Raw genomic sequence first — 19,136 nt, 5'->3', positions numbered from 1 at the left:
AATGATAAATTTATTTGAAAACATTGGAGTTTATTTAAATACCTACATACTGACTTGCCAACTGCAAAGAAAACAGCAACAAAATTAGTTGGCCTTAACTATCCTGAGTTCTTAACCCTGGAAAAAATCTTGAGGGTTCCTCTAATAAGAAGAAATTTTCATTCTCTCTTTTTTGGGCCATGCCAGCAGCATGCAGAAGTTCCCAGGCCAGGGATCAAACCTTCACCACAGCAGTAACCTGAGCCACAGCAATGACAACACTGGATCTGAACACTGCTGAACTGCCAGGAAACCCAAAGAAGCAATTTTCAATTAAAAACATTCCTGAGCATTTTATAGGCACTAGCTCATTTATTCTGCACAACATTTTTATGAGGTGGGTACTAATGTGGCCCCAAGTGTAACAGATGAGGAAACTAAAACACAGAGAATTTAAGTTGCCCAAAGTCACATGGACAGGAAAAGGTAGAGCTGGGATTTGAACCCTGGTGTTGTGTGTCTAGAGTTAGACTCTACTGCATTCGGTTCTTCCAGTGGGTACATGTATTCACCATGTACTGATATAAACGTACCAAATACTATTCATACCTAAATCTAATCCTCTCAACAAACTTTGAAACTCTGAAGAAGGTGCTATTATCACATCCATTTTTATGGATAAATCAGTATGCTCAAAGTACCACAGCCAAAAAGTGAGGAGGCTTAGACTTGGTCCTAGGCAATCTGCTTTCAGACTTCACATTTGTTATCACTACCTTATGACACCTCCTACGCACATTCCATTTTTTAATTTTTTTTGGGGGGTAGTTAATTAAAGTATAATTGATTTATAATCCATTTTTTCTTGATGGCATCTGTTTTTGTTTCCAATGGAACTGTTTCACTAAATGCTATGTGGGACAGTAGTGTTATGTGAGATTGGATAACAAAATCAGATTTCAGATTTGAGCTTTGAGATAACACTAAGGAGAAAATACTCTGGGGAAAATACTAGTTCCATCCCTAGCTACTTATGGGATTGCTTTGTAAGACCAAAAAGAAAAAAAAGAGGCATTAATACATGTAAAATAGTATCTAAGACACTATATAATTTTTTATTAAGCCAAATTTTTTAAATATCTGTAAAAGACTTTGAGAGTAAAAACAACTAATATCTGCAAAAGCACTGACCAAGCTCTGAGTTAACTGATCAATAAGAATAACAGAACTTTCCTGTGGGCTCAAACACAGGACATGAGATAGGCAATTTATGACGCCATAGCCAGATAAGGAAAATCTGAAAGTTAAGAAAAAATAGGGTTAATTGTTCCTCTTTTTAGAGACTTAGTCATCAGGAGAAATTTTTCTTGAAGGATGAAGGATTCACTAGTTTGAATCAGTACAAGAACTCTTAGACCACAATTGGCTAACAATATGCCCACAGTGAAGTAAAGTGGCTTAATGTCGTTTGTCACCCACTGATGTGTTGATTATTTATTGAGCACTCGCTCTGCAGAATTGTACACAATATCAAGTTAGGATATGCGCAAGATAAAAGAGGTAGATGACCTATTGGTAGTAGCCCTTGTAGATAGAAGACAGATGTAAGGAATAGTTTCATGCCAGGAGTTTCCACTGTGGCTCAGCAGGTTAAAGACCAGATGTAGTCTTGGTGAGGATGTGGGTTCGATCCCTAGCCTCACTCAGTAGGTTAAGGATCTGGTGTGGCTGCAAGCTGTGGTGTAGCCTGGCAGCTGCAGCTGCTGTTCAACCCCTGGAGCATAAAGTTAAGAAAAAATAGGGTTAATTGTTCCTCTTTTTAGAGACTTAGTCATCAGGAGAAATTTTTCTTGAAGGATGGAGGATTCACTAGTTTCACTAACCCCTAGCCTGGGAACTTCCATATGCTGCAGGTGAGCCCATAAAAAGGAAAAGAGAGAGAGAGAGAAATTAGCAAGGAAAAATAGAGAAAAAAGGAAAACAGGTAAGGGTAGTATCACAGACACCAAGGAAAGAAAGATTCCAAGAGAAAGGAACAGAGGAGCAATGTTAAATGATACCAAAAGTTACAAAGAATAATAATTATCCATTGACTTTAATTACAAGAAATCACTGTCATCCTTAGTGAGAACAAATCTATTATAATAGACTTGTAAAGGCAAAAGCCATAGAGAAAAATACGAAGCCTAAAGAGGCTGTTGGGAAGTGCAAGAGTAAGAGATGGTGATGCATTCGAAGAGGTGTCTTTCATGGGAAAGAAAGACCTGAGTAGAAGTTTTCGTTGTCCTTGGGATAGGAGAGATTTAAGCAAGCTTCATGGAAGCTTGAATACAGGAAGGAGAGAATACAGAATGTCACCAGAGAGAGATGGATCATTAATAGGTAACATCTTTGAGAGGCAGGTGGAATAGGAAGGCAAAGAGCTCAGGGAGGGAGATGGACTTTAAAAGGAGGGAGACCATTTCTTTCAAAAGAGGAGAAAAGTGAGTATGGAGGCAGGTGAATCTTTGACTTAGAGATGGATGTTGAGAGGGTTCTCATTTGATGGTTTAATTACTTAGAATTAAGTAATAAGGTGTTCTAAGAATAAGAAGGAGGTTGGGGAGGCACTGAGTACAAGCGTACTTTGCCGATGGAGTGCTCGTAACAGTCATCCTCCAAGCATGGAATTTTACAAGACAGTGGGAACAGTAGATTGGGACGGAGATTATTGGTAAAAGAAAAGGTCAGAATGTGAACCATGGAATCAGATGGAGGGGAAGGTTGAGTTATTGAAAAAAACAAAAAAACTGATGGGTGAAGATAAAGAAAAAGGGTCCTAGAATTCCAAGTTCTCTCAAGATCACAGAATAAAAAGTGAAGGTGGAAAAAAAAAAAAAAGTGAAGGTGTAACTGATAAAGAGATTGTGGCAGAAGTACCTGTTGTGGTCAGTGGAAATGAATCTGACTAGTATCCATGAGGACACAGGTTCCATCCCTGGCCTCACTCAGTGGGTTAAGGATCTGACATTGCCATGAGCTGTGGTATTGGTCACAGATGCAGCTTGGATCTGGCATTGCTGTGGCTGTGGCATAGGCCAGTGGCTACAGCTTGGATTTGACCCCTAGCCTGGGAACCTCCATATGCCATAGGTGCGGCCCTAAAAAGACAAAAAAAAAAAAAAAAAAAAAAAAAGACTGTGGCCAAGAATAGAATGACTGAGTTGAGAATTCAAATAGAGCAGTTCTGCATGACAAGCTCCAGAAGTATAGTCATTGGAAATGGATATGAGGTTTTTTTTGTTTTTTTTTCCACAAAAGAAATAAGGAAGAGTTTATGAATAGAGAGAGTCCTTTTAAGCAAGTCGTCAAAGGTAATTATCTGGAGCTCTCAGAGTCACCTCATCCTTTTCTAGTTCCAGCATGAGAATAAACAGAGAAACCAGTCCTTGTCCTCTAACCCAGGAGGAGGTAGCTTCAAAACGCAATTTCAAAATCAGGACACCTGGACTCACACCCTTGAAAAACCTCTGGCAACAGCCACAGTTTCCATGTCTCGAGGCTTTTACCTCCTGCCAAACATAGCCTTCCCCTAGCCGTGAGCTAATTCTGCTCCTGTAGTCTAGGAGTGCTGTGGAGGAGAAAAAACTCCATGAAACTTTTGAGGCCATTTGTCCACCACCTCAACTAAAACCCTAACCTGTTGACACCTCCAGTGACAATATGCCATCTAAGAGAACACCAGTGCCTTTGTACTTTTTCCTGTTACTACAAAGACTTTACCCCCTGACAATGTTGCATCCTAGTTATAAGACAGCAAAGCTTCCAAAGCTTCTTTCTATGCATGTATGTAATCTCCTTAATGTCAATGGAACAATTCCAACCCAAACAGAAAAGTTAAAACCAAAGTAAGGAAAATATATTGAAGGAAAACTGCTTTTATTTAATTTTATTAAATCAGAATTGTGACCTGCCTAAAGAACTATTCCACCACTTTCAAAAGATGGAAAAGATAACTTTTTTTTTTTTTTTCCATTTCCAATACCACCACCAAATACTCACTTTTCCCTATGCGCCCTCCAAGATCGTATCTCTCCTGCCTGGGAACTCTAAATATCTCCCATATCAGATGTAAAGGTTATCACTTCTAGAACTTCTACACGGATCATCATTCTTGCCCATATTTGAAATTTAGGTTTTGTGGGCTGCTCGTCATCATAAGCAGTTCTCCTAAATATCATTCTCCGTTCTTATATCATAAGCAGTTCTCCTAAAAATCACCTTTTCCAAACATTATTCAAGATCCACTTAAATCGTATTTCCTTCATGAGTCTTCTCTGCTTGTCCTAAGTTGCAGAGAATTATCTCTTCCACAGCATGAAATACATAGTTCAACACATAGTTGCTTGAAGCCTAATAAGATGTAGGCATTATACTAGATACTGAATAGCCTGTTGAATAAGATGGCTTGTATACACAAGGGGCAAAATACATAGTAAGGAAATAAATGCTTCGTAAATACACTTTTGGGCAGAGGTCCCAGGTGGAATAAAAGAAATTGAACTTTTATTAAAACTCCTCTTCTACAGACCGGGGCTTTAATCATCAAAGTATCGCTGACAGTTTTTTTTCCTTTTTTCTTTTTAGGGCCACACTTGTGGCATATGGAAATTCCAAGGCTGGAGGTTGAGCTAGAGCTGCAGCTGCCAGCCTACACTACAGCTCACGGCAACGCGGGATCCTTAACCCACCCACCGGGTGAGGCCAGGGATTGAACCTGCATCCTCACGGATACTAGTCAGGTTCTTAACCTCGAACCACAACAAGATCACCTCCCTTAGAGTTTTAATATGAAAATATCAGCCAGAAGAGTTTACAGGGAAATAACACATACAAAGGTCATGTGATGAAATGAAAAGCATCTGGTTCATTCCAAAGCCAAGTGTTTACACTTTCTATCTAGAAAGGACAGGGCTGAATACACTACAAACATTTATTGATAAGCCAGGCACGGCATAAACATTCATTTAATTCTTATGACCATGATGCAAAGTGGATGCTATTATTATCCCTATTTTAAAGATAAAGAAATGGAGTGATAAAGAGATTAAATAACTTGTCCAGTGCCTTCCAGCAAGAAAAAGACAGCTAGTGTTTTCACCTGTTACCTTCTGACTGCAGAACTCAAGATCATCACTGTTTTATTAACTTAAAGGTTAAAAGTCCAGCATGCAGTCGTAGCTCCACTATTATGAGTTAAACGGGAAAAACTCCATGAGTTTTTCAAATGAGAAAAGTGATATTGTGCATCCTTACTGTGGAAAAGTGTGATTCTCAAGTGAGAATTATTTCTTAGGTACTTTATTAATAGAAGATAACAAACAGAAAGTTAAATTGCAGACCAGGAAAACTGGCTAGGACCTTTTGAAGAGTTGTCTGCTACCAAATCTACCACTTAAGAGGCCTCTTCACTTTAAAATTTAGAGGAGAGGACCTTTTCAATAAAGGCCATCTTATAAATTTCATGAAAGATCGAATAACTTTCTTTTCTAAGTAGATTATTGGAAAAAAAAAAAAACCTCAATGGTAAATAATATAGAAAACTGTCCAATTGGAAAGTTAGTTTCTAATGTCATTGTCCTGAGATTTATCCTTGTGTGTGGCTTGCTACTCAGGTTAAGAGATTTAAGAAATTAGAATAGCAACGCACACCATGCTGAAGGTACAGTGAGGGTCTCAGGTTAATTAAAAGTAGTATTTTGAAAAATCCAGATGATAGCTGAGCAGGAAGGGGCTGGGTTGGAGGTCCTTGTCAAGCACAAAGGCAGAGGTGGGCCTGGGGGTTTTTCCCTCCCCTTGAGTGAGTCCTGCACCTTTGCACGGAATCCAGGGCAGAAGGGCCCCTTGCCCAGAGGGACCTCGTATACCCACTGCAGGCACGGTCCGGGGCCAGGAAGTTGCCAGTGTGGGGAGCAGGGGCCTGCTGTGCTCCTGGTCCCCTGCTCACTCGTACCTAAGACCACAAGACTCCAGGGTCCTGCTTGCCTTTCCTGAGGCGAGGGCAGTGATTAACTGGGGAAGTCAGACACTCATCATGGGTAAGGGCTGTGGAGGCCAACAGCTCCGTTTTAAAGATGGGAAGCCACAGAACAGTGAGACTAAAGTGGGGTGCTTGCACAGCATCAGCCAGGTGGGGTTTGGGATCCATCCCAGGGAGACGTCACCAGACACTCCTGACCCAAGCTGGTCAGGTCTGGGATGGGTATGCTTTTAGCATAAATTCATATTATGGGGGAATTAGTCCAGGTGCTGATGACTTCTGACCATCACCTCCTCAACTAAACTGGGGCTGCAGAGCACACCAGGCACTTCGGATAGCTACCTTTCAGGCACCCAGGGTCACTGGAGTGCTATGGACCCATCCACTGGGATGTCACTGCCACATGGGAAGCAGCACAAGGGACAGGAGTGTGAACTAGGAGACAAGGATGAAGCTGATTGTGTGTGACCTTGGGCAGGTCTTGTGCCTCTTTGGGGCTTCACGTCTCCAGCAGTAAGTGGAAGGAATGGACAGGGGGCCAACCGTGTGATGGGCCACAGTGGTGGCTCCAGCCTTGTCCCTGGCTTCAGTGCAGTGGGAGAGGAGACATGTATAAACAGACTTAAAAGTTCTAGAGGACTAGGGTGGTGAAAAAGGACTGTGCCAGGGACTGACGGAGCCCTGAGAAAGGTCAAGTAATGTCACCTGGGGAGGATGCCACGATAAGACTGTTATGAAAGAGCCCGGCATACCTGAATCTTTCCACCACCCCAACCTGGGCCTGTCCTGGAGGCAGCCTAAGAAATGTCTTATCACCTTAGTGCTCTCCTCCCTGTCCTCAGGGGCTTCCCAGGCTTGCTGAAAGGAAGTCTCTCCTCCTCTGAAGTTCCGTTGTTTATTGCAGGAGGTTGGGAGGTAGGGTCAGAGAGACCAGGGCTCAAGATGCCCTGACAGCCATGAGTTTCCAGACACACCTAGAATCTTCTCTTGTCCTATCTCTGCTTAAAACCTTTCAAGCCTATCTCTGCCTTGCGGATAAAGAACAAACTCTTGAGCGTATCAAGGCTTTGGGCAGCCAGACTTGTCTTCAGATTAGACTAGGATCTCTTACCCTTGGTGCTGCTGACATTTGGAGTTGGGGGGCTGTCCTGTGTGTTGCGGCAAGTGTGGGAACATCCCTGGCTTCTGCTTATTGGACATCAGTAGCGCACACAGTCCCCAGCTGTGATACACAAAAATGCTTCCAGACGTTGCCGAATGTTCTCAGACTCACTCCTGCTGGAGAAGCACTGGACTAGAGGAGGGTCAGCTTTTTTTATTTCCAAGAGTGCGGCTTACTACCTCTCATAATAGCCTTTCCCATTCCCCCCCTCTACCTGGCTGAACCTCCCTGGTCCCACAGATCAGACACCCTCTCCCCCAGAAGTCTCTCTGACCCCCTCAGACTGGGTCAAGTGACGCCTCTGGGCTTTGAAGCCAGACTAGCTCCCTAACCCAGCCCTGCCCACCCGGGGTTATCACCATCTGGGGGCCAATTTGTATGTCTTCCCCACTGGACTAGGTGCCCCAGGAGGACAGAGACTCCATCAGCACTGTGTCCCCAGGGCTGCCAAGCTCAGAGCCAAGGGCAAAGCAAGAGCTTAGTATTCCTGGAATGAATGGACTTTGAAACAGAAGCGAGGCTGAGATGGAATTTCCTGATGCCCATCGTGGGTGGAAACTGGCAGCCAGCAAGGACCTGCTGGAAAGTCAGGCTGCCTCCTGGCCCCTGCCTGGCCCTCAGGGTCTCAGCTGCTTCTCAGCCCTCCTGGGCCCCTTAGCAGATGTTCCTACGGATTGTGAGAGATTGGAAACAGAAGTCCAAAAGCAAGAACAGTGTCTTAGTCACTGCTCTGTCCACAGCCGCCGCTACCCCGTCCCGACTCGTGGGGCCCAGCACAGAGCAGCCAGATGCTCGGCCCAGACTCACACCCCAGCCAGCCTGCTCTGCCTGTAGTCATGGGCTCAGACACAGGACCCAGAGCCCTGCCATTCATTCCTTCAGCTAATGTGCTAATCCTGTGCTAATGCTGGAAGACACAGCTGGGAAAAAAACAGAGGCCCCTCCCGCTTGGAGCTCTGCTCCGGAAGGAAGGGGAGAGGGTGGACGGGGACACACAGTGAACAAGGTAAATAAGGGAAATACACAGCAGCTCGGATGGCGATAAGGGCCATGGAAAGAAAGAAATTTGGGGAGGGGTGGGGGTGGGAGGCAAGGGGGGATGGGTAGGAGGGTTGTCTTTTATTTATTTTTTTTGTCTTTTTGCCTTTTCTAGGGCCGCTCCCGAGGCATATGGAGGTTCCCAGGCTAGGGGTCTAATCAGAGTTGTAGCTGCCGGCCTACACCACAGCCACAGCAACACGGGATCCGAGCCGTGTCTGCGAACTACACCACAGCTCGCGGCAACGCCGCATCTTCAACCCACTGAGCAAGGCCAGGGATGGAACCCGCAACCTCATGGTTACTTGTCGGATTCGTTAACCACTGTGCCACGACGGGAATTTCTGTCTTTTAAATAGGGTGTTCTGGAAGGACTTCTCTGAGAGTGACAGACCCGAAGAATGTGAGAGAGGGACTCTGCAGACACCTGGGGAAGAGTGTTTGGGGGGAGGAGAACAGCCAGAGCCAAAGCTCTGCCGTGGGAGGTGATGGGAGGTGCCTGGAATGATGAAGGTACAGTGAGGAGGCCAATGGGGGAGGGGCGGGTGCATGAGGGGAGAGAAGTGAGCACAGAGAGGCAGGGAGGGGGCCAGATCACACCAGGCCTTGGGGGCCATGGTGAAGACTTAGCCTTTCCAATGAGGGAAGGGGAGCTGCAGAAAAACTGCCTCTTTATGGAGGTATGATTTAGATACCATTCTTAGTACTGGGTTCGGTGGCCTTGGGTATATGCATGCAGTTGTGCGGTGCACCTGTCATCACAGCCCAGCCCATCTGAGAACACTTCCATCCCCTCAGAAAGATCCCTCTTCCCTTCTGCAGAAACTCCTGCTCCCAACCCCAGTCCTGGGCAACCCCTAAGGTGCTTTCTGTCACCATAGTTTCACCTTTTCTAAAGCTTCCTTATAAACAGAACAACAATAACCACAAATTCATATCTTATTTAATATGGCTTTTTTTTTTAGTACTTTGTCTCTGGTGGTAATCTCAAAAATAAAGATACAACTCAAAATCACAGCACGATTGTCTTCTGAGGCATGAAGAGGCCTGATGAGTTACTACATCATAAAGTAAGTCACAGTAAGAAAAGAAAAACAGAGGATGTGATATTGAGACTTCAAAATCCTATTGTGGGAGTTCCCATCGTGGCTCAGTGGTTAAGGAACCCGACTAGTAACCATGATATTGTGGGTTTGAGCCCTGGCCTTGCTCAGAGGGTTAAGGATCCAGCGTTGTGGTGAGCTGTGGTATAGGTCACAGACGTGGCTTGGATCCCGCGTTGCTGTGGTTCTGGCCTAGGCTGGCGGCTACAGCTCCGATTGGACCCCTAGCCTGGGAACCTCCATGTGCCGAGGGTGCGGCACTGTTTAAACTTTTCACCCTGCTGAAGCTCTCTCCAATGAAAACACTCTTAAGTAGGAAATCCCGATGTTTGTAGACTCACTTTGGAAAAGAACGCCTTGTGTGTTTGTATTTGATAACATTGTTATAGTTACTAAAGCATCGGCTCATGTTTCTGGAATTTCGTAGGATTCCCCAAGGCAGAGGCAAGGTTATTTGTGGGCACAAGCCTCTCGGTTCAGTATTGTCTTTAGTGTTGGGTTGCTATGGAATAACACAAATCAGTGAATTTCCTTGATTTTCAAGCTATTCTAAAACGGTTTTCAATGATTAAATGTGAAAGAATGGTACTATGCAGCGATTCTTCTACTATAAGTTGTTTTATAAAATAAATGATTTCTCAATCTTCGTCCTTCCACATATTTTGGGGTACATCATCCAGCTTTACAAGATGTTTCAAGACAAAAATCAGATTCTGGCTACAGGGTCTATTTTCAAACATTCATAGATATATTAATCTCACAGCAAGAGGGAGACAACTAATCAAATTGTTGAGTCCAAAGAAAATAAGATCTCATGAGAATTCTGTAAACACAGCAAAGGAGAAAAATACTAATCATATTTAAAGAAAACATTAGTGGACCATGATGCCCATTAAATTTTAAAAGTCGAAGTAATGAAATTTGTTTATGCAGAATTATTTGCTTCTAATTTTGTTACTTGGTCCAGCAAGAACAACCTCAAAAGAGAATTGGGGTAGAAGATAGTTTGTTATTAAGGTTATATGAATTTTCACACTTGAGTAAAATGAGATGACTAAGACCAGAGCAAGAACAGATTCATGTACATGTTGCACGGTTCCTTCATATTAGTCCTAGTGTTTTGTGGTATTGATAGCACAATAATAATAATAGTTATTATTATTATTATTGTCTTTTCTTGGGCTGCACCAAAGGCATACGGAAGTTCCCAGGCTAGGGGTCAAATCGGACCTGTAGCTGCTGGCCTACACCACAGCCACTGCAACACAGGATCCAAGCTGGGTCTGGGACCTACACCACAACTCATGGTAAAGCCGGATCATTAACCCACTGAGAGAGGCCAGGGATCGAACCTGTGTCCTCATGGATACTAGTCATATTCGTTTATGCTAAGCCACAACAGGAACTCCCTAGAATTATTTTTTAATTGCAGTATAATTGACTTATAATAGTACATTAATTTCAAGTGTGCAACATAATGATTCTATATTTTTATACATCATTAAATGATCACGATAAGACTAGTTACCATCTGTCACTATACAGGGTTATTACTCACTATATTCCCTATGCTGTGCATTACATTCCTATGACTTATTTATTTCATAAATGGAAGTTTATACCTAATAATGCCCTTCCCCTATTTCACCCATCCCCCTACCCCTCTTCCCTCCAGCAACCACCCATTTGTTCTCTGTATCTACGTCTTTTTCTGTTTTGTTATGTTTATTAATTTGTTTGTTGTTTTAGATTCCATGTATCAGTGAACCCATACAGTATTTGTCCTTCCTGTCTGACTTATTTCACTTAGCCTAATACTCTCTAGGTCATCCATGTTGCTGTAAATGGCAAGGTTTCATATTTTTAATGGCTGAGTAATATTCCATTGTATGTATATGTGTCTATCTATCATCTATATATACCACCTCTTCTTTATTCAATGATCTACTGATGGACATTGAGGTAGAATTAAGTGTTTTATCTTAAGATATTGAAGATCAGATCAGTGATTTATTTCCAATAGAGAAAAGTGCAAATAGTACCCTTGTGATAGGTGATTTTAGACATAATGCCAGATTTAAGAAACACACAAAGTAAAACTGAGACCATCTGTGGATTATTGTACAAAATGAAGAGCACTTAGTAGCACTTAGTAGGCAGACATTTAAGCATCCTATTAATAACTATATAAATCATGCTAATGATGGATGCATAGTACTGTTTTTAAAATTTGTTTTTCTTTTTTTTGCACCTGAAAATACAGAGGGTACACTACAAAACCCATCAAGACTCACACAAGACATATAAACAAGAAGATAAATCTATTTGTTTCACTGAAGATATGACTTCACTACCCCAGAGCTCCCCCTTTCTAGTAGCAGTGTCTATTTCCCGCGAGAGTCAGGATCATGCATTATCTGAGATCAAGAGATTTGGCCTCAGGTAAAACCACACTCAAATCCAACTCTGCAACCTGCCAACTGAATTTCCAGTAGCCTGTTGTACAAGTCATTTCATTAATATGACTCAGTTTCTTTATCAGTGAAATGGAGTTTTTGGAAAAATAAATTAACTTGTTCAAAGATCACAGAATAGAGATTGGTTTCTGGTAAATAAATCAATAGTCCAAATAGCTATTAAAATTAATAATCATAATTCTAGCGAGACTAAAGTTACAGCAAATGGACCTGAGGAATACTGTCCCCAGGTTATGATAAAGTAAAAAGAATCATCCTTTTTCAAAACACTTTTTGGAAACAGTACACAAAATGTACTACAGTACAATTAAGGTCACATTTTTTTTGCATAAGTTGTATTATATTATCTTCCCAATGATACACTACTTCACTCTAATTGAATTTGGAAAATGCATGCTCAACATATTTGCAAATCTTCCTGCTTAAGCCGAGCTCTTTCATTTTCATAGTTACTCTCACTGACTTTAATATCAGACAGTGATGTTTTTCTGACTTTGCTTTAGCTCCTATATGATCCAACACAGCTCCATTTAACTGTGTTCTAGGTGGAGTATCACTAAATAACATATGTCTAATTTCCCACCACACAATTAGATTCTTGGACAGAGATCAGCTAAACTCTTTATGTCAAACTAGACATTTTTTCAGACACCTTTAAAGTCAAAGGTGGCCATATGACTTCATTTGATAGTGAAATGTGGGCAGAAATGTTGCAAGTCATCCTTCCCCCATCATTTAGCAGAATGCTAATGCCCAAGGAGACTTTAGGTGCTGGGTGATGAAGAGAGCAGAACCCAACAGACTTAGGATGGGGATGACTAAGGAGCCGGATCCCTGCCCCTACTACAGACCAGCCTCAACATAAGCAAGAAACAAACTGCTTGTTAAGTTTATGAGATTTCAGGGCTTATCTTTAGCATCCCTAAATCTTAGAGAAATTGTTTTTAGACATGAGGTGCTGCCACAAGAGAAGCTCAACTATGGGTTAGAGGTTAGGCATCTAAACATTTGGTAAAGCTGTAATCTGTGATAAGTTCTAAGGCAGACTTGTAGCCCTAATGGATGATGTTGGATAATAAAATGTTAAAAATGTGTTGGCAATTAAAAACAAGGGGGAGGGGGAGGGAGTGGGATGGATTGGGAATTTGGGGTTAATAGATGCAAACTATTTCCTTTGGAATGGATAAGCAATGAGATCCTGGCTGTATAGCACTATATCTAGTCTCTTATGAGGGAGCATGATTATGTGACAAAAAACAATGTATACATGTATGTGTGACAAGGTCACCTTGCTGTACAGCAGAAAATTGACAGAATACTGTAAACCAGTTATAATGGAAAAAATAAAAATCATTATAAAAAACAATAATGATTAATTTGGGCAGGAAGTGGCTCTTTGGCATGTTAGGCACAAAGAGGGATAGGGTGCCATTCGATGGGGTTTCAAAGTGTTGGAAAACTGGGTATTTCTAGAATCCAAGCAGTGGAAAGTTTTTATGCTACAAAAGTACAGTAAAACTCAGTCATGCTAAAAAAAAAAAAAAAAAAAAAAAAAAAAAACGAAAAAGGAAATTAAAGATTTAGCCTCCCCCCACCCCCACCCCCACTGCAAGCTTAGTGTCCTTTGGATTGCTGCAATTAAATTGAGAGAGGCATGGGGCCGGGACGCAAGGAAATTTAAGTTTGACTGCTCTGACTTAAGAACCTGGAATGTGGTACTGACTGGAAGCAAATGGGCTTGAAGCCTAGGTTCATAAGGGACTTGCATTGCCAAGAACCATGGCCCCGTCTACCCATGCCTCTAACTGTATGCAATGTTGCACCATCAGGAAATAAACCAGGGATGCCGTAGGGAGGGTATGATTTCCAACACCCTCTTCAGAGGTGGCTGAAGAAGAAGATGCACAAGCAACAACTTCTGAAAGACAGAGCCAAGGACCAGTGGACAAAGTCTTCACTCCAAATGAGTAAAATCAGCTTCTAATTAAAGAATTTTCCTACCTTGAGGGGAAGGGGCATTCACAGCGCATCCACACCAGCATTTCATCATTTTTATGGATTCGCTGATGTTCATTTCTTCTTTTACAGAGTGGAAATTTTTATTTCTGGTTATATTATCTCTGATCCACCACTGTGTTTGGGGCAGAAAGAATAGTGCAGATAACTTGTCCTTTTTAAATTACAGATGACCAAAACATAAGGATCCACAACCAGACCAGATGGACAGGAATTAATACTACCTGGAGATCCTGAATTTACATCTGAAGACAGCGTCAAACATCTTTTTAAATTTTTGAAACAACTTTATCAAAGTACAACATATGTTCAATAAATGCACCCATTTAATGGATACAATTCAGTGGACTTTGACAGATACGTTCATCCACGAAACCACAGCCACAATTAAGATGTAAAACATTTCCATTATGAGAAAAATTCTCTCGTGTCCTTTGAAGTCTCTCATCTCTCTCTATCTTGAGCCCCAGGCAACCACCAATCTACTCTCTCTCTCACTATAGATTAGTTTTCATTGTCCAGAATTTTATCTAAATTGAATCAGTATGAACTCTTTGACTTCTGGATTCTTTCCCTCAGCATAACTACTTTGAAGTTCATCCACGTTGTTGAATGTATCAGTAGTTCATTGATTTTTTTCTTGTTGAGTACTAGTTCACTGCACAGATATTTCAAATTTCGTTTTCTTTTTAAGGTTAAAAAAACCCACTTTATTTACAAAGACTACATGCTAATTTGAACAGCTAGGTTGTGTAAGAATGTTCCACATTTTTGTTTTTGTTTTTTTCTGTTTTTTTTTTGGCCACACCTGCAGCATGCAGAAGTTCCTGGGCCAGGGATTGAGGCACGCCACAGCAGTGACAACCCTGGATCACATTTAGTTTATGTTGATGGGTATTTAGATCACTCACCTGTTGACAGTATTTAGGTCATTTCAAGTGGTTGGAATTTGTAAGAAAGGGCCAAAGAGCTGTGCAAAGGAGTCTACCAACAGGAGCATATGAGAGAGTTCCAGTTCTTGCCAACAATTACTATTGTCCATCAGTGTTTTTAAATTTAGCGATTAAAATGTGTGGCTAGTGTGACTTACTTATGGTTTTCTCTTGAAATTCTCATTTGATTGATGAGCAAGTTTTCATGTGTTTGATGACTATTCATAAATCTTTTCTGGAGAGGTGTCTTTTCAATATTTTGCTAATTTATTAAATGGGATGTTTTACTTTTCCAATGCAAATGTTTTTATAAATTCGACATACATGTTATTTGTCAGATACAGTATTTTCTTCCCAAACTGTGGCTTTTCTTTTTATTATTAACACTGTCGTCTGAGGAGCCAAGGTTTTTAATTTTGAGAAATTCCAATTTATCTCTTTTTTATTTTATTTATTTATTTGCTTTTTAGGGCCGTACCTGCGGCATATGGTAGTTCCCAGGCTAGGGGTCCAATTGGAGCTACAGCCACTGGCCTACGCCACAGCCAGAGCAAAACCAGATCTGAGCCTCGTCTATGACCTACACCATAGCTCATGGCAACACTGGATCCTTAACCCACTGAGCAAGGCCAGAGATTGAACCTGCAACCTCATGGTTCCTATTCAGATACATTTCCTCTGTGCCACGACGGGAACTCCATCTTTTTTTTAAAATGATTTTGCTCCTGCTGCCCTAAGAAATCTCTGCCTTATTTAAAGTCACTCAGTTTTGTTTTGTTTTTAAGTTTTATAGCTATGGCTTTTACATTTAGGTCTAAAATTTATTTTGAGTTAATTATTATGTAAGGAAGATAAAAGTTGATGATTTTTTTTCCATACAGATATCCAGTTGATCCAGCACCATTCGCTGAAAAGGTTTTTCTTTCCTATTGAAAATATGTTGCATTTTTGCCTAAAGAAAAATGACTATATACATGTAGGTACACTTCTGGAATCTATTCTGTTCCACTGATTTACATGCTTATCCTTTCACTCAGACCACATTGTCTTGATTCTGTATTTTACTGTAAGCCTTCAAAACAAAGTGGTGTCACTCTTCTAACTTTATTCTTCTTTTTAAGAACTGCTCTGGCTGTACTTGTTTGTATTCTCATATTCATTTTAGAATTAACTTGTCAATTTCTACTTTAAATTGTGAGGTTACTGTTTGCTCTGAGGCTTGTTGGAAGAAACCGGCTCCTGCAGCCCTGGCTGCCCTGGGCCATGGGGCAGTGCACTGGGCACACCAGGCCCTGGCGCTAAGCCATGTCCAATAAAGTTCTCAGATGTGACTGCTGAAATTTTATTGTAACTGCATTAAAACTCTATATCATTTAGGTAGAACTGACATCTTAACAATATCAAGTCTTTTGATTTCGAAACATGGTAAATCTCTTATTTATGTAGGTCTCCTTAAATTTCATTCATCAAGGATTTATAGTTTCCGGTATATAGGTCATGCACATATTTTGTTAAATTTATTCCTGAGTAGTTTCTGTTTTCTTATGCTATTGTGAATGAAATTGTGTGTTACTAGTATGTAGAAATACTATCGGTTTTTGTAGAAAACTTTTGACTCTTGTGTCCACACTAAATTAATTTAGTTTTAGTAGGTTTTTTTTTCTTAAATGCCTTAATATTTTATATATATATACCATCATGTCACCAGCAAATAAAAGAAATTTTACTTCTTCTTTTCCAATCTGGTGCTCTGTATCAAATCTAAATACCAAGGAAGCAGACAGAAAGTCCCAGGGTAGACCCTTCCCCCTTATCCTCCCTACTCTGTGCCCTGGGTGCCTGACCCTATGGTATGCATCAATAGGGTTCCCTGCCCTCCCATTTCTAGATGGTTTGGTCAATAGGAGACACCAGTGGGAAATCTGAAGGACAAGTAGTGAGTATAGGTGGGATATTTATTTGCCAAGCTACCATCAGGTTAGGTAACTGGATAGAGTCTTTAAAAGAACAAGGTTGGAAGTTTGTGATAGGAAGGTGAAACAATGAGATTTGAGGATGGACATCTCAGGTAAGCACAAGAATATGAGAATGTGTCCAATGTACACACTCTCAGAAGAATGGTTCTTATCATGATGCCAGTCAGTCAGCCCTTTTTTCAGAAGCACAGCTCACTCAAAGAGTTCGGGTACAAAGTTGGCAGGGATAGCAACTGTGAAGAGGGTGGACACCATGGGCTCCCCTCACGAAGGCCAGTGTGGCTAACCATTGCTGAGTGCCCACCCTGCCAAAAGCAGGCCAGTGTGCCCCAGAGTGATCATCTGGCTGCACAACGACGAATTCCTTTTGTTGAACCCCACCCCCCGCAACACGACATGGAGACACAGACACACACTTTGGGTGCTGTTCTTTCCTACAGCAGTTCTGCTAGCATCACCATTTGTGGATTTAGAGAATGTCACCCATCTTCTTATCAACTGTAGTGGGGGAACATTACCTCCAACCAGGAAGCGCATCTTAATAACAAAGTGCGCAATAAACTTATGCTCGAACATATACTAGCCTTCCCCCAATCTTCAGAGTAGCATTACTCACAATAGCCAAGACAGGGAAGCAACCTAAATGTACACTGACAGATGAAAGGATAAAGATGTGCTATATATACACAATGAAATATTACTCAGCAATAAAAAAGAATGAAATAGTGCCATTTGCAGCAACATGGATGGACCTAGAAATTATCACACTAAGTGAAGTAACCCAGAGAAAACAAATACCATATCACTTATAAGTGGAATGTGAAAAAAAAAAAGATACAAGAGAACTTATTTACAAAACAGAAATAGACCCACAGACATAGAAACCAAAGTTATGGCTACCAGAGGGGAAGATGAGTGGGAGAGATAAATTAGTAGGATGGGATTAACACATACACACTACTGTGTACACAACAGATAACCAACAAGGACATACTGTATAGTACAGGGAACCATAATCGATGTTCTTAAATAATCTATAAGGGAAAAGAATCATTGTGCTATAAATCTAAAAATAACATGACACTGTAAATCAACTATACTTCAATAAAAAAGAAAAAGAAAAAAGAAAATACTAGCCTTACCTCATGTACCATCACCCAGAAGATATCTCAGAGAGTTTATCAGTCATCATGTTTGTGGATGGACATCTTTGAACAGTACACAGTGGACACTATGGGACCCCAATGAGGATGAGACCATCAGGAACTCAGATCCCACTGGAAAGAAGGCTGAGGTACCCCATCAAGTCAAGTACCTGGCCAGCTGAGATCCTGGCAGGAATAAATGGTGGAAGAAGAAAGCAATAATTAACTTAAATCAACTGAACTTGTGGCTGCCTATAGAGGCAAGAAGAGCAGCTATCTTTTATGTCAATTATTTCTTCACACCCATCAGCCTTTTTTTTTTTTTTTACTACTTCATTTGAATAGCACTAGTGTGGCTAATATTTTAAGTTTGAGGTAAGAATATGACAAAATAGACATCATCCCACAATTACATGGTAATAGGCTTTGTCTATCCTATATGTTGAGGATACAAATTTTTCACCCAAACAAACATTGACTATGAGCAACAAAAGGGGTGGGAATTCACCTCTACAATCTATACCCTACTTTTTGCCCAAAGAATCTTATCCATAAGGACCGGCTGGGTTGAGCCTGTGAGAGGCACAGGCAGAGCTGTGAAGGACATGAGATAAATGAATTTGAAGTAGTTTTCTCTTGGATTTCCTCCCTCCTAAGTGGCCACATGGTGACTGCTTTCCTTTAAAGAGGGGCAAAGTTCTCTTGCACAGCCTCCTCTACAGAACCTTCTCAGGGTCTGGATAATTCCATCCCTTACATCTTCCTTCTGGCCTGAAGATGGAAATGTCTCCCCACAGTATTGCACTAAATGTTTGCTTTTTAGAAACACTGCCCACATGTTTGTAAACAGTTCCTTTATTAGACTCTCCTTCAATCACTCCTTTTTTTTTTCTGGCCACACTCATGGCACATGGAAGTTCCCGGACCAGGGATTGAATCCAAGCCACAGCTGCAACCTACGCCACAGCTGCAGCAATGCCGGCTTCTTAACTTGCTGTACCACAGTGGGAATTCCAATCATTCATTTTTATTGATCAATCTACCTATGACCCAGATGATATACAAATGATATCTTTGTGTTTTTAAAGACAATTCCTACACAGATGTCAGAGTATGTGTATTTATGTGTTTGGAAGTGTGTGTGTGTGTGCATGTCTAGCCCTGGGTATGAAGCCAATATTCAGTTGCTTTATTTCATAAAGAGTAGAAAATTCTGAGCCCAAGAGGTAGGAGCTGGCAGATCAGCTAGACTCTGCCAGACGCGGCCTCTGTCAAGGGACTTCTTTTTT

General features: G+C 41.3%; 1 protein-coding gene and 1 long non-coding RNA gene across 42 annotated transcripts in view; one reads left to right on the top strand and one right to left on the bottom strand.

The window, feature by feature from the left end:
* The window catches only part of PLA2G4A (phospholipase A2 group IVA), a 369,657-nt gene that overhangs the window by 224,261 nt on the left and 126,260 nt on the right, over positions 1-19,136 (bottom strand). For 35 of the 38 annotated variants that reach the window (XM_084977979.1, XM_084977978.1, XM_084977992.1 and 32 more), the window contains one exon: positions 17,845-18,033. The gene's annotated coding sequence lies outside the window, so the exon portion shown is untranslated. Of the gene's footprint in view, positions 1-13,779; positions 13,910-17,844; positions 18,034-19,136 lie in introns of all 38 variants that reach the window. The other 3 variants (XM_084977999.1, XM_084977986.1, XM_084977987.1) reach the window with 1 other exon arrangement.
* On the top strand, positions 7,720-16,467 carry LOC146400196 (uncharacterized). Of its 4 annotated transcripts, none has more exons than XR_014816524.1 (4): positions 7,744-8,166; positions 8,558-8,601; positions 9,164-9,268; positions 13,964-16,467. It is a non-coding gene; the product is annotated as an uncharacterized LOC146400196 (long non-coding RNA). The 4 variants fall into 4 exon arrangements; XR_014816525.1 differs by having other exon boundaries at positions 7,888-8,166; positions 8,558-8,711; XR_014816526.1 differs by lacking the exon at positions 8,558-8,601 and having other exon boundaries at positions 7,728-8,166.

This window comes from Sus scrofa, chromosome 9, assembly GCF_054392235.1.
Source record: "Sus scrofa isolate SSC_HxYL_T2T_F1_AM1 chromosome 9, Sscrofa_HxYL_maternal_Yorkshire_Landrace_v2.0, whole genome shotgun sequence".
Lineage (NCBI taxonomy): Eukaryota > Metazoa > Chordata > Mammalia > Artiodactyla > Suidae > Sus > Sus scrofa.
Note: the sequence above shows the minus strand (reverse complement) of the source record. Positions and strands in the feature narration are given on the sequence as shown.